The sequence below is a fragment of the Eriocheir sinensis genome, chromosome 20 (genome assembly GCF_024679095.1).
Source record: "Eriocheir sinensis breed Jianghai 21 chromosome 20, ASM2467909v1, whole genome shotgun sequence".
Taxonomy (NCBI): Eukaryota; Metazoa; Arthropoda; class Malacostraca; order Decapoda; family Varunidae; genus Eriocheir; species Eriocheir sinensis.
This window is the reverse complement of record NC_066528.1, coordinates 13,484,120-13,498,296: the sequence shown is the minus strand read 5'-3', so window position 1 is coordinate 13,498,296 and position 14,177 is coordinate 13,484,120. Positions and strand designations below refer to the sequence as shown.

The window sequence follows — 14,177 nt, the reverse complement described above, 5'->3', positions numbered from 1 at the left end:
AACTCTCCTTTATTTGATGGACACTCGCCGCCTCCACAGTCTCCTCTTTTAGACCATTCCACTCACATACACTTCTGCATGGAAAAGTGTACATCTTTTTATCATTCAGACATGTTCCCATTTTCAGCGTTTTACTGTCTTCTCAGTCCCCTCCTCCCCTCTGTCACAACCAGGTCGTAAATTTGTCCAATCCATTAGTAAATTTATATAAAGCTATTGAGTCTCCTCTTCGTGTCCTTTCCTCAAGCGTCGCCAAATCAATTTCCTCCAATCTGTTCTCACATAGCAGACTCAATAACTCCGGTACCACTTTGGCCGCTGTCCTCTGTATCCTTTCCTGGTTCCTTATTTTTTTTTTTCTGTGGGGGGACCAAATCAATGCTGCATATTCCAATCTTAGTCTTATCATTGCCGTTATGATTTTTTTCATCACATCCTTATCTATATAATGAAATGATATTCTAAGGTATTGGAACAAAAACGTCTTCAAAGATTATATTTGTGTTTATCAGGGGTCAATGTATCTTGAACAATCACTCCAATATCCCTTTCGTTGTTTACTGGATCTATATCTATCTAACTCAACTTTATGTTGCCCTGGGTCTGTTCTTACTCTTTCCTATTCTCATTATATGGCATTTCTTTGTGTTGAATTCCATTTCCCACTGCTTACTTCATTCATGTATCTCATTTATGTTATTTTGAAGCCTCTCATAAACTTCTTTTTCCTTTATCCTTCTCAGGGGTTTGATATCATCTGCAAACATACTCATATAGCTGGACACTTCCTCCGGCATATCATTAATGTAGATAAAAAAACATTATTGGTGCCAGCACCGAGCCCTGTGGCACTCCACTCGTCGCTGTTCTCCACTCTGTCTTTTCGTCCCTCACCACCAATCTTATTTCTCTGTCCATCAAATAATCCCTCATCACCAATCTCCTTCATCCATCTCAATTCTCCCTCTATGTCCCAACATCCATAGTACTCATTAAGGTGATACTTTGTCGATGCCCTTTTTTGAAACCAGATAAACGCAATTTTTAATCCACTTTCCTGTACCATGTCAATTACTCTTGAGTGAGAACAGACTAAGTTTGTAACACACGGTCTTTGTCGAAATTAAATTGTCTGTCACTTATAATTTTAGTTTCCAGATGGTCAACTCATTTATTTTTTTATTACTCTTTGGCATAATTTACAAACAACACTTGTGAGTGAGACCGGTCTATTGTCTCGTGGTTCTTCTCTGTATACATTTTTATGTATGCGAATCACATTGGCCTTTTTCCATTCTCTTGGCACTGTGCCAGTCCTAATTGAGCAATTTAATATGTCGTGAGTTTGATCTATCAGTTCTTCACTACATTTCTTTGATACTTGACCCGATATGTCATCTGACCCCGTTACCCTTTTACCATCCAGTGACTCAGTGAACCCTATACTATGGACCCGACACTTGCCCCAGCCCTGTCATTAACCCGTGAGTTTTGGAAAATCAACCGCTTTGGTGCGAATCGTCATAATTCCCTTAATTCTGGGGCTACAGAAATGTTTTTGGTATCAATCGACGGCAAAATGAAAGGGCTATATTTTTTGTTTAGCGATCGGGCTTTAACTCGACCTGTAAGGGTAAAAAACGGGAATAAACTCGCAAAATAATAAAAAAACTCCTATTTTTGAGTTCCCAACCTTGAAACCTGTTTTGAGAATTTCAAATACTTATTTAACAAATACTTTAGTTAACAAAATGTGCTTTCCAACCAATGTGGCAACATTTCCTTTATCTCAGTAGTTTCGTTGCTAGAGCTCGAAACGTAAACCCTGTCGAGAGCGATTTTGACGAACTCCAGACACTTTGCCGTTTTTGTCTAGTGTGGCATTGCTATTGCCTCTAGAAGGCTGTAATTTGGCATGTAGCAACTCTTGACAATGTAGTTTGACCAGCTTGAAGGAGTTTTTGATAGCTCGATTTCAAGTGTGTCGTCGAGCCGTCACAAAATAGCCTGTTTTTCGGCCCTTTTACCGCGATTTGGACACGTCCTAGGTTTTTGCTTATAATTGTTTTTATTTATTTAGTACTTTCCATTTTTTTTCTTTTGATTGTTAATCTGTATTAATAGAGCTTTCATTTGCCACTAAGCACGTCTTCCTAGCTTCAGTAGTTTTTGCTCGAGCTTGACCAGAAGTCGCGACGAAAATTCGCCGAATCTGACTCATTTCACGCGTCGCGACGAAAAACCTTCCTGACGCCACAAACATTAATATATCTGCATAAAAATTCATATATGAACACTTCAATATGTTGACTATCTTGTATTAAAATCATTTTAAGATATCTATATAAAAAGTTACTATTTTTATATAATCATTTCACTATATAAATCAACCTATATTAAGCGCCTTATTATACATGTTATTTCTTATTTTATTTAGTATTCAACCCTATTTCTTCCCATTTATGAATAATACATTTAATTTGCTTTCTTTTGAAACCAAATATGTATGTATGTACACCAGTTGATAGTTTTAAGCTCTTTTGAGTGTTTTGAGGCATCATTATTGTGCAAATGAATAATAATCATAATATTACAATGTCAAATATATATTTATCATGGGTAGAGTAGGTTAGGTAGGTTAGTTTAGGTTGGATCATATTAGGTTAGATTTAGTTAAGTCAGATTTGCTGTGTTGATTATTTACAGGAAATATGTGTGGTAGGCTTCGTGCTACACCGTTGTTGTCAGTGGCAGCAGAGTAGATTTAGTGGTGGGTTTATTATGTGTTCGTTTTTGGGCATTATCATTAGGTGAAAAAAATTAATAATAATGAGCTAAGCACATAAGAAAATGAGTTGTGACCTCCTCAACTATACATGATTACTAGTCATCAGTACTTTTCCATACAGTAAATAATTTGGTTCCTCCATTAAGTTTTGATAACTTGTGGTTTTCTCTAAAGGTCTGGTTCAAATGCTTTGCTGTCCTGGATCCTTTCTTTGAGCTTAATAGGAAAAAAAATGTCATAGTTATAGGTTTTGAAAAAAAAAATTGTTTTCATTTGTCTCTGTAATTTCACATTAATTAATAAAAATGGTTTTCTGAGCACCCTTTTTGAGTGTTCATGTTTTCCTTTACACCAGTGGCTCGAAAACTTTTTTTGCATGATGCCCTCAAAGAAATCCTCATGCCCCCATCCCTTGTTTATATATATATATATATATATATATATATATATATATATATATATATATATATATATATATATATATATATATATATATATATATATAGTCAAACCCCACCATTTGCGCACATATGGACGGTCTGAAGGTGCGCAAATGGCGAACTTAATAACCATGGGGAAAATACATATGGGCGGTCACGGCCCAAAACCCTCCCTACCAGCAAAAAAAATAAAATGGTCTGCTGGCAAGAAACACGTCATACTAACGGCCAGTCTTTCGCTTTTTCCTTCCACGGTCCACCTTCTAATCACTTTCACCTGTGCTATGGTCATCATCGGCTTCTTCCGGGGTTTAGGCTTCGATGACGCTGCGTGCAGCACGATGGTGGTCCAAAGGTGAGGCAGAAAACATCGAATAATCGCGATTGGGTTGTGGCGGGAATCGACATGTTGTGTGCGTTGGCAGTGTTCTTCACTGGCGGCAGAGGGCGCGCGGGTGGTAGACAGCTGTAGCTCGCCAGCGGACGCCATTTTGCTGCCAGAACAGCTATATATATATATATATATATATATATATATATATATATATATATATATATATAATATAATATATATAATATATAATATATATATATATATATATATATATATATATATATATATATATATATATATATATATATATATATATATATATATATATATATATATATATATATATATATATATATATATATATATATATATATATATATATATATATATATATATATTGAATATATATATATCCCAGCGAGAGGTTTGTAAGCTGCTCTGTGATTGGCTGCCGCTCCTCTCACTCACTAATCACTGACACACTCTTTGATGCGACACACCTCTGTATTTTTTGCTCTAACTCGTCTCATATGCGAGATCAGTCGTTTTGATTGGTACCATTACACTCAGCAATGACTGCAGATCTCACATATGTTTGTCAATTCTCTGTAAACCAAAAATTAAAGAAATTACGGAGAGGTGAAGTGAAAGATGGAGTCATAAATGTTTATACCACATTTTATTCTTCGCTGATTATTTCATGGAACTGCTAAACTACAGTTCATAAAATGGTAACATCTGATGGGGAAAGTTATCCTGAACACGATGGTGTTGTCATATTTTAGATAAAGTGGAAACGAAGGGAGTTCGGCAGCTTTTAATAACAAGATGTAGCTGTGTCTCGGCAGCAGGGCGCTCGGGGTAACGGCCGCGGCGTCGGGATGACTGGTGAGGCAGCGGCAGGGAGAGTGCGGTTCAGCGCATAAATCTTGTCATTAAATGGTGCATATCTTCCTTATTTTCCATTTTAACATAACTCTGATAGTGTCATCGTATTCAGGAAACATTTTTCTATCACATGACACTTTATATTAACATAAGCTTTTTAATTCCATGACATAACTAACACAGAATGAAGAGTGATATAAACATTTACAACCCACACTTTTTACTCGCATTATCTCGTATGTTTTTAGTCAAATGCAGCTGGCTTTCATAATGAACCTAATCCACTATCATTCTAATGTTTAGTGGTGAAAGTAACAAATAAGTACTATGCGAAATAAATTAACTACTGAGCATATAAGTAAAACTTTTAGTGTGGCAAGTCCAGCGTTCTTGGCTAGGCGAGAGGCAGCCTGCCTCATGCCGCTATCCATCAGCGACCAGCTTCACATGCCATCATCAGTGATCGGCTTACCAGACCTGAGGTTGTGGGAGTCTCAATAAATTAATAAATAGAAATGATAGATAGAAAATTATAGAAATGATAGCCACGAATCCTTGGCGCAGTCGGCGGGCGTTCGGTGAGTGCCCGCCGACCGACCACCGAATGCCCGCCGAACGCGCAACAAATTCTTGGAGCAGTCGGCGAGCGTTCGGCGAGTGCACACCGACCGCCCGCCGAACTCGCCACAAATTCTTGGCGCAGTCGGCGAGCGTTCGGCGAGTGCACACCGACCGCCCGCCGAACTAGCCACAAATTCTTGGCGCAGTCAGCGAGCGTTCGGCGAGTGCACACCGACCGCCCGCCGAACGAGCCACAAATTCTTGGCGCAGTCAGCGAGCGTTCGGCGAGTGCACACCGACCGCCCGCCGAACGCGCCACGAAATCTTGGCGCAGTCACCGGGCGTTTGGCAAGTGTACGCCGAATGCCCTCCGAGCCACCCTGACCGACAGCTGGAGTATAAAAATTGGACTAATATTATTTTATTATTATCATAATTATTATTATTATTATTATTATTATTATTATTATTATTATTATTATTATTATTATTATTATTATTATTACTATTATTATTATGATTATTGCTATTACTATTGTTATTATTACTTTGTTATTATATTAAGCAGGGATGAGTATTTACTTTGATTAATCTTATATTGTTATGCGAATGAATATACTATGCATTTTGGGTTAACCACATTGCTGTTCTATTTAATCTCTAATATATCATTGAGAGGCCTTGTCGCACCTGGTCTGCTCATTTCCAGGTTTAGCATATAGTCCACAGAGAGCTGCGGCTCAGTGGAATAGTGTCTCTTAAACACTGTCTAATTTTGTCTGTAACTACCTTAACCCCATTAAATCGCAACAGTTTTTCTCGGGAGATCCCCCATGACGCAATAGTCATCGAAAAATACACTTTGAAACTGAGAAAAAGTCATCAAAGATGTTTTATAGAAAATTTTCTGGTGCAACCTGCTGTGAAATCCGTTTTTTTCTGGGTTGTCGCATTTGGCTGGAGTTCCATGATTCCCCCAAAATTCCAACTTTTTACTGGTGCGATGTTCAGAAAAAAATATTGAAGAAAAGTTGTTCATTTTATCACGATGGAGTATGAAGAGTATAGTTCATAATCTTTGACCTGGAAATTTACTGCCTACAGAGAGCCAAATTTGTGATGAACTACTGGTCTAAGGAACAAAAGAGGTGCCAGTTAGTCACTTAGCATCGACAGAAACATAGTTTAAGCGCGCCATTCAATTTCCACAGATTTTCTCGCTCTCCGCTAGCGTCATAATTATATGCTCGTTGCTTACGTCAGAAAAAACTATATGACGCCAGCAGCGTCGTCGTCATTAAGGGGTTGAGGCCAATAAACAATCAATCAATCGCTCCCCCCCCTCCCCCACCTCTCTCTCTCTCTCTCTCTCTCTCTCTCTCTCTCTCTCTCTCTCTCTCTCTCTCTCTCTCTCTCTCTCTCTCTCTCTCTCAGTGACTTCCGTAAGGTCTAGGAACAAACATGATCGCTGTCTCTCAGTATCACAAACATTGTCACATTCACATCCTCCCGCCGCGTCCTGCCACCCTCGGCGTCCCTGCTGATGCGTCACTTGTTCCTTTCTTTGCTCTGAAAGAAAACTTTGTTGTCGTTGTTGGTTATTTTTCTTCATCTTTTTCTTTTCCTTCGTCTTCTACTTTTTCGTCTACTTCTTCTTCTTTTTCTTCCTCCTTCTTCTTTTTATTTTATTTTGTCTTCTTCTTCTTCTTCTCAGAGAGAGAGAGAGAGAGAGAGACGCGTATGATATCTACATCCGTGTGTTCTTCCATGTAGTACACTCACAGGCACAATATCTACATCCGTGTGGTTTTCCATTTAATACTTACATTCACACTCGCGCACTGGTGATGGCGGGACGCGTGGCTGTGGCTGTCCTGCTCCTTGTGGTCTTCGTGGGCGCCATCGGCCTCGCCTCCGCCAGGGACTGTGTCGAGCCTGATGTAGTCGTGGAGAAGGGAATCGAAACAGTCTATCAGGAGAGTGAAACAGAACCACAAAAAGCCACGTCGACATCGTTGTATGTGAAGCCGGGAGGTGACTTTGAGGGTGTCTGGGTCATGGGGGAGGACGAATCGCTCGAAGAAAAAATTACAGAATATCTTTCTGTCAAAAGTTGCAACCTGAGCAGTACCACGTGGAATCTATTGAAGGTGGAAGCAAGGGTCGTGACGGATGTGTCTTCCCCATTCTTCAAGATCGAATTTGCTCTAATAGGCGACAGTTGTCTCCAAACGAAAGGTGTTACTTACAAGTCGGAGAGCATCACACGCCTGACGGTTTCTGCTGCTGGTGCCTCCGAATGGCTACTCAACGGCCCACCGAACACCTGCCTTGACACCGCCACGGAGAACCCTTCCTCTGTCCCGCCGTCCGTGTTTGTACTGGCGGTGGTAATAGTGGTGTTAGTGTTGGTGACGGTGGTGATGGCGGCCGCGGCTTTGGCAGTAACGGCGGTGACGAACTGTGTGTTGGCTGCAGCTGTGGCCATTTAGGAGCGGCAGTGGAGACTGTTTAAAGTGTTTATGTTTGTGGGCCTCATGAACCCCACCTTAGTGTATCCTTGTGTGTGTGTGTGTGTGTGTTAACGAGAGAGAGAGAGAGAGAGAGAGAGAGAGAGAGAGAGAGAGAGAGAGAGAGAGATGGCTTCAGGCTCCCGCTACAGTACATAATTATCGAGTAGCCTATTACCTCCAGCCCAGCGATCTCGGTCTCTTAACGCCCACAAGTCTTCAGAAACGATAAAAATAAATGAATAAACAAATGGAAACAAAACACTATGGTATAATTATCCAACACTGTAAATCCTCGTTAGGATAGCCAGGGTCCTTATTTTCAACCATTTGCACACCCACTTTTTTCGCTGCCTATAGCGCCGGTACGCTGTCTTGAGGGGCCTCTTGGGCGACCCCAGACCATTAGTGGCGCAGGCGAATTATATTTATAGTGACTGCCGTGATACATGACTTGCTTGGTTCATGCTGCCCCCCCCCCCCGGTGCTCCACTTGACCAAAGTCGCTGAAGTTAGGGTTGATTAAAGATCTCTGGGCAGCATGTGGGTAATCTTCCGACACTCGGTGGTGGTTTGAAAAGTTAGCGTGTTTCGGTGGGAATCGAACTGTCGGGGTGGGATGCTGACCCTGACTCAACTGTCGGGGTGGGATGCTGACCCTGACTCAACTGTCGGGGTGGGATGCTGACCCTGACTCAATTGTCGGGGTGGGATGCTGACCCCAGCTTGAATGTTGGGGTGGGATGCTGACCTTGACTTAACTGACGGGGTGAGATGCTGACCTTGACTTAATTGTCGGGGTGGGATGCTGACCCTGACTTAATTGTCGGGGTGGGATGCTGACCTTGACTTAATTGTCGGGGTGGGATGCTGACCCTGACTTAACTGTCGGGGTGGGATGCTGACCTTGACTTAACTGACGGGGTGGGATGCTGACCCTGACTTAACTGACGGGGTGGGATGCTGACCCTGACTTAACTGACGGGGTGGGATGCTGACCCTGACTTAACTGACGGGGTGGGATGCTGACCTTGACTTAATTGACGGGGTGGGATGCTGACCCTGACTTAATTGACGGGGTGGGATGCTGACCCTGACTTAATTAACGGGGTGGGATGCTGACCCTGACTTAATTGACGGGGTGGGATGCTGACCCTGACTTAACTGACGCGGTGGGATGCTGACCCTGACTTAATTGACGGGGTGGGATGCTGACCCTGACTTAACTGACGGGGTGGGATGCTGACCCTGACTTAACTGACGGGGTGGGATGCTGACCCTGCCATCTTTAATCCGAAGAGGGGAAATATCTAGTCTCCTGAGATCCTTAATTGTTCTTCCCCACAATCAAGCATGCAGTTTTATCCTCATTCATGCAGCTTCATTGCTTAGAATTCATCCATTTCCCAACATATCATCCATATATAATTCTGCTCAACTTATCTTCACTGTTTTCCACGTCACTCAGCTACAAACAGCAAATGTGAAAGTCTGATATACACACAGAATAAGATTGGACCAGTACACTTCCCAGAGAGACGTACTCCTCTTTGCAAAATTTTATGAGCAGAGAACGATTTACCTATTTGCACACAGTAATTGTTCTGTTCTCAAGGTAGCTCCTCAGATAATCCAGCTCACCACCCACAATTCTGATATTTTAATTTACAATCCTGAAGCAATAAACTGTGCTCCACCGTACGTGTCAAATGCGCAGCACGCAATAATTATAAGTCTAACAGGATCAGCAGAACACCAGTACACTTCCCTTCCTGGAAACGTTCTTGTTTTGTTGTTGCTGTTTTTTTGTTTTTCATCTTTTTCATTTTCTTAATTCCTCTTGTTCCTCATTCGTCTTCTTTCACCTGTTCTTTTTTCTTCTACTTCAAGAGCTCTTGCTGTTGGTGACCCGTTGGAGAGTCAGGCCTAATATCGGCACAACCTGTAAAAGAAATCAAGCAGTATATATCCATTAAAATCTTCCTATTCCCTATTTCTTGCATAACACATCTTTTCCAGAAAACTCCTCATGGCTTATTTAATTCTCTCATTTGCTTCATCACTCGTCCCAGCAGCAGCAGCATCCATTCCCTCTCCGTTCTTATGTTCCTCCCTTCTCCCTTGTTGTTTACCTGCAACAATAAACTATCAATCACCATTCACATCCCAGCCCACCTCACTCAGCCACCCTCATCATCTCCGTCCTTTCTCTCCGGTACCTCCCACACACAGTATCACATGCGCCACAGTTTCATCCACACCCCTGTTACACATCTGGCACACTTTGCTGCGAGAGAGAGAGAGAGAACTGCTAGTATATTCTCATTGGCGTAAAATACATGAATTTCAGTCCACCTTGACCGGAATTTGATGAAAAAAATTAGATACAAACACGTTTATAAGACTTTGGTGTAGAAGCAAGGTGTCACGTTTATTGACAACGTAAAATATGTACTCCAAAGTGAAGCGTATGAGTGAGAATTATGTTATCAGAATAAGAAGTACATTTTTGTTTATTTATAAGTGGAAGTAGAGGAACTGCGAAATATTTAATTGCTCAGGCTATACGCGTGTTCCAACAATGTCGTCACTGGACCGTGCAGGGCCGTGGACCGCTGGCTCGTCAGCTGACTGTTTCCTCGTCCATATTTCGTACATGAGGTGAGCACTGCAGCGATAACCATCTCCACAACACTGGAGGGGAGACTGTTCCATTTGGTCACCACTCTGGCATCGAAGAAGTTCCTCCTGTTTGTCGTTGGGTGCCTCTGCCAGCTGAAGCGGCGGCCTTTGTTGTGGCGGGGAGGAAGAGCAGGCGTGAAGAAAAACTCAGAGACCCAGACCGAGAGAGACAGACCACAGACCCAGAAAAAGCTACATCAGGGAGTGTCGTTATAAAGGCAAGACTCCCGACCGACAACTCAACTCAGGTCTCTCGGGGCAAGGGTCAACAATACCTGTGAGCTGTCGACATTCTCCAGGCCGTGCAGGATCTTGTAGGCCTGGAGGGCGAAGCCCCTCGCAAGGTTATGTAAAGTTTGGTTGAAGTAGTTTAAATGTATTCGAGGGATTTTTTACCACGTATGGAAACCACGCAATTTCACTGTCTCTAGCAGGGGGTAGTCGAGGGGGGCGAAGCCCCCTCATTAGAAGGGGAGTCGAGGTTAGGGGTTAATCTTAGGGAGCACCACTCCAAACCAATATTCATAGAAATATAGCACGTGAAAAAAAAATGGTAAAGATTCGAATTAGGTCCGTGCCAGTATCTCATAATCTACTTTATGAAACATCACTATCTTCATATATCTTTTCTACAAACCTTCAACAGTCATGGAAACGCTTTGAAAATCCAATTCAAGGTCTTTTTTTTTACTCTTGAAAATAGGGATAATGTTTACGAAAGTGCGTCGCCTCCTCTGCTGGCATGACAAAATAGCTCGCAGAGGGCTTAGGGTCGGGACGACTTACTAACCAGGGGGCTGCGCCCCTGGACCCTCATGTATATGTGACTTATTTCAGAGGAGGTATTTCGCGAACACCGCCAGCAGAGGAGCTTTTTGTAAACATTATCCCCTATTTTCAAGAGTAAAAAAAAAAAGTCCTTGAATTGGCTTTTCAAAGCATTTCCATGACTGTTGAAGGTTTGTAGAAAAGATATATGAAGAGATACTGATGTTTCATAAGGTAGGTAATGAGATACTGGCACAGACCTAAAACGAATCTTAACCAAAAAAATTATTATAATGCATTTTCGTATATGTTTTACTTTGGGGAGGGGCCAGGGTGGCAAGCCTCGTTAATTATAAAGTTAGGTGGCTTCTATTTTCCAAGTCCATTGTTATTGTTTCACCAGGGCCTCTATAGACAGACTGTGCCACATAGTTGCCTTGCAGTACACCATACAAACTAGTTCCTAAGTCAGAAATATCCAGAACGCATATGGATCATTACAATTTCGGACATAAAACGGTCTTTACGAGTTCTACGTTATTTTCTTCTCTATATTAAAGCAAATAATTTCGCAAGTATTTGTATTTTATAATTTTAAACGATTACGTTCATAAAACATTACTACGCGGGATGTATCGCGCTGCCAGCCCGACATGTGGGCAGCTTAATGGCAGTCTTCCTCGGGCTGCCTGAGGGACGGATACATCGACACTCAACTCATCTTTAGTCTCCTCAAATTATCATTCTACTTCACCACTCGGTAAGTGTTAACTGACTATTGAGCCTCTTTATTGGTATCCCTCAGGAGGCACATTGCGATGTCAAATAACCCAAAAATCGAGTCCCTTCAATACCACCATATTCGAACAGTGACACGGGCGTGTCACATGGGATGCGTTGTACACCTAACACTCAACAGCCTTGAGAGCGTTGTATTGTCATTGAGACCCTGGGAGTCTATGGGGAATCTTGGTTTTTGGTGTGAGAAGGCAAATTGATTGAAATGTGGGCCTCCAAAATTTCCCTAAAATCGGGAAAAATCCCTTATCCCAAAACTTTGAGGAAAGTTTCCTCAACCTATTATCTTTTAATTCACCATATTCAAACAGTAACGTGGGTGTATCACATGGGATGCGCTTAATTGGTGCCGCGTGGGCGCATCAAGCTGTGACAAGCACGTATCACAAAAAACGGATTTTGTTCAATGCGCGCAACTCAAAATTTGAGTAAAATGGAGGCCATGACGATAGGTAGCAATCGGTAAGTCACTCCCGGGTCATTTGACAGCAGAAGCGTCAGGGCTGGATGACAGCTGTCACAAATCGGTTTATTTTCCACCACAAAGTACTCGGTAACAATGATCTAGCATTAACTTAGCAGAAGTGGACGGGTTAACCGTCAGTATGTTATATACCATACGGCATATAATTGTTAAATATTTATTTTTTTAAATATCTGGAATGATAGCCTTGATTGGGGTTGTGTGTTTTCAAATACTTGTTTCCTCTCATGGCAGGTTGCTAGCAACACAGGGAAATTTCCCTATGTTAGGAAAAAGGTAAATATTGAGATTCACCATGTGCTTCCAATATTGCCTCCATGAGAATAATAACCTTTCCAAGGTTTCACGTACTGTTGTACTTCTCTAGTTTTACTGGCGCATCATGCATGTGGTGGGGGGGGCGAGGGGGCGAAGCCCCCCCGTTAGAGGTTAGGTTATGTAAAGTTCTTTTGGAGTAGCTTAAATATGCTCCCCCAACCAGAAACCCCGATTTCACACGAGTCCCCCAAGATCATTAGAGGAAGGGGATTTGGCCTTTTTCTTTACTTTTAAGTACTTGCTCTTTCATATTATGGTTGAAGGACATGTATTTCGTCCCTTAACACTTTCCATCCATGATGCAGACGTCGGCGTCACAGTATGGAAAGATGATGAAGAAATACAAAACCTTGAGGAGGAGGTGGAAGAATTTGCTAGGATGGGTCCTTACATAGACGGTAAAACAAAGCCAGTTAAATTAAGATTAAAATCACTGAAAGTGACTGAGGAAATATTGTACAGAACATCTAAACTAAGGGAAATAGATGCATGTAAGGAAATATACATAAAGAAAAATAGAAAGGAAGAAATGGAATGAAATGCAAGATCAGAAGAGGAAAAAGAGATTTTTTTTTTTTAGAGAGTTCTGGGAGACCGAGTAAAAAAATGGTATGTAAGGGAAAAGCTGAAAAGAACAGAAGCTAAACAAAACTGGAACAACCAAGGGTTTAAGTGTAATGTACACTAACATAGATGGGATAATACCTAGAAAATTAGAATTACAAGATTATACCTCAAGGAAAAGGAAAACAAGATTGCGTATTTAACAGAAACAAAGCTAAAAGAGGTCATTCAAATAGTGTTTTAATAATAACTACAATGTATGGAGGAAGGATAGGAAGAGTAAAGGTGGTGGAGGAGTGATGATAATGATGAGGAAAGTGTTATTAGTGAAATCTGTAGTATATGGAGAAGGAAAGGCAGAAATAGTGAGTGTTAACCTGGAGAACAAGAACAGAGAAATGATGATGATAATAGCAACCTATGTACCACCAAGAACAAACTCATGGAAGAGGAGAATATGAAACGATGATTGAAGATACCATTCAGAGTTTGAGTAGGTTACTCAAAGCAAACAAAAGTGTTGTTAGTCGGGGAAACATTCTAAGACTGACTATGGAAAACTTAATAATGCAGTGGGTGACTGAGAATTCAAGATACAGGAGTGATGATAATCCAGCGAGATTGGACCTGGTGCTGACAAAGGGAATGAATTAAGATATGTGTATCCCATGGGAAAAGGCGATCATGAGATAATGGAGATTTTTTATTTATTTATTTATTTTTTACAACAAAGGAGACAGCTCAAGGGCATAAAAAAAAGATAACAATAATAAAAAAAAGCCCGCTACTCGCTGCTCCCAAAAAAGAATCAAAAGAGGTGTCCGAAAGAAAGGTCAATTTCAGGAGGAGAGGTGTCCTGATACCCTCCTTTTGAAAGAGCTGAAGTCGTAGGCAGGAGGAAATACAGATGAAGGAAGATTATTCCAGAGTTTACCAGCGTGAGGGATGAAAGAGTGAAGATGCTGGTAACTCTTGCATAAGGGGTTTGGACAGTATAGGGATGAGCATGAGTAGAAAGTCGTGTGCAGTGGGGCCGCGGGAG

General features: G+C 41.5%; 1 protein-coding gene across 8 annotated transcripts in view; it reads left to right on the top strand.

Moving 5' to 3' along the window:
* The window catches only part of LOC127001197 (zinc finger protein OZF-like), a 58,514-nt gene that overhangs the window by 20,846 nt on the left and 23,491 nt on the right, over window positions 1-14,177 (top strand). For 2 of the 8 annotated variants that reach the window (XR_007754887.1, XM_050865415.1), the window contains exon 1: window positions 9,803-10,182. The exons of 3 other annotated variants lie outside the window; for them this stretch is intronic. The gene's annotated coding sequence lies outside the window, so the exon portion shown is untranslated. Of the gene's footprint in view, window positions 1-9,779; window positions 10,183-14,177 lie in introns of those variants that run through there. 3 more of the 8 variants (XR_007754884.1, XR_007754883.1, XR_007754886.1) reach the window with 2 other exon arrangements.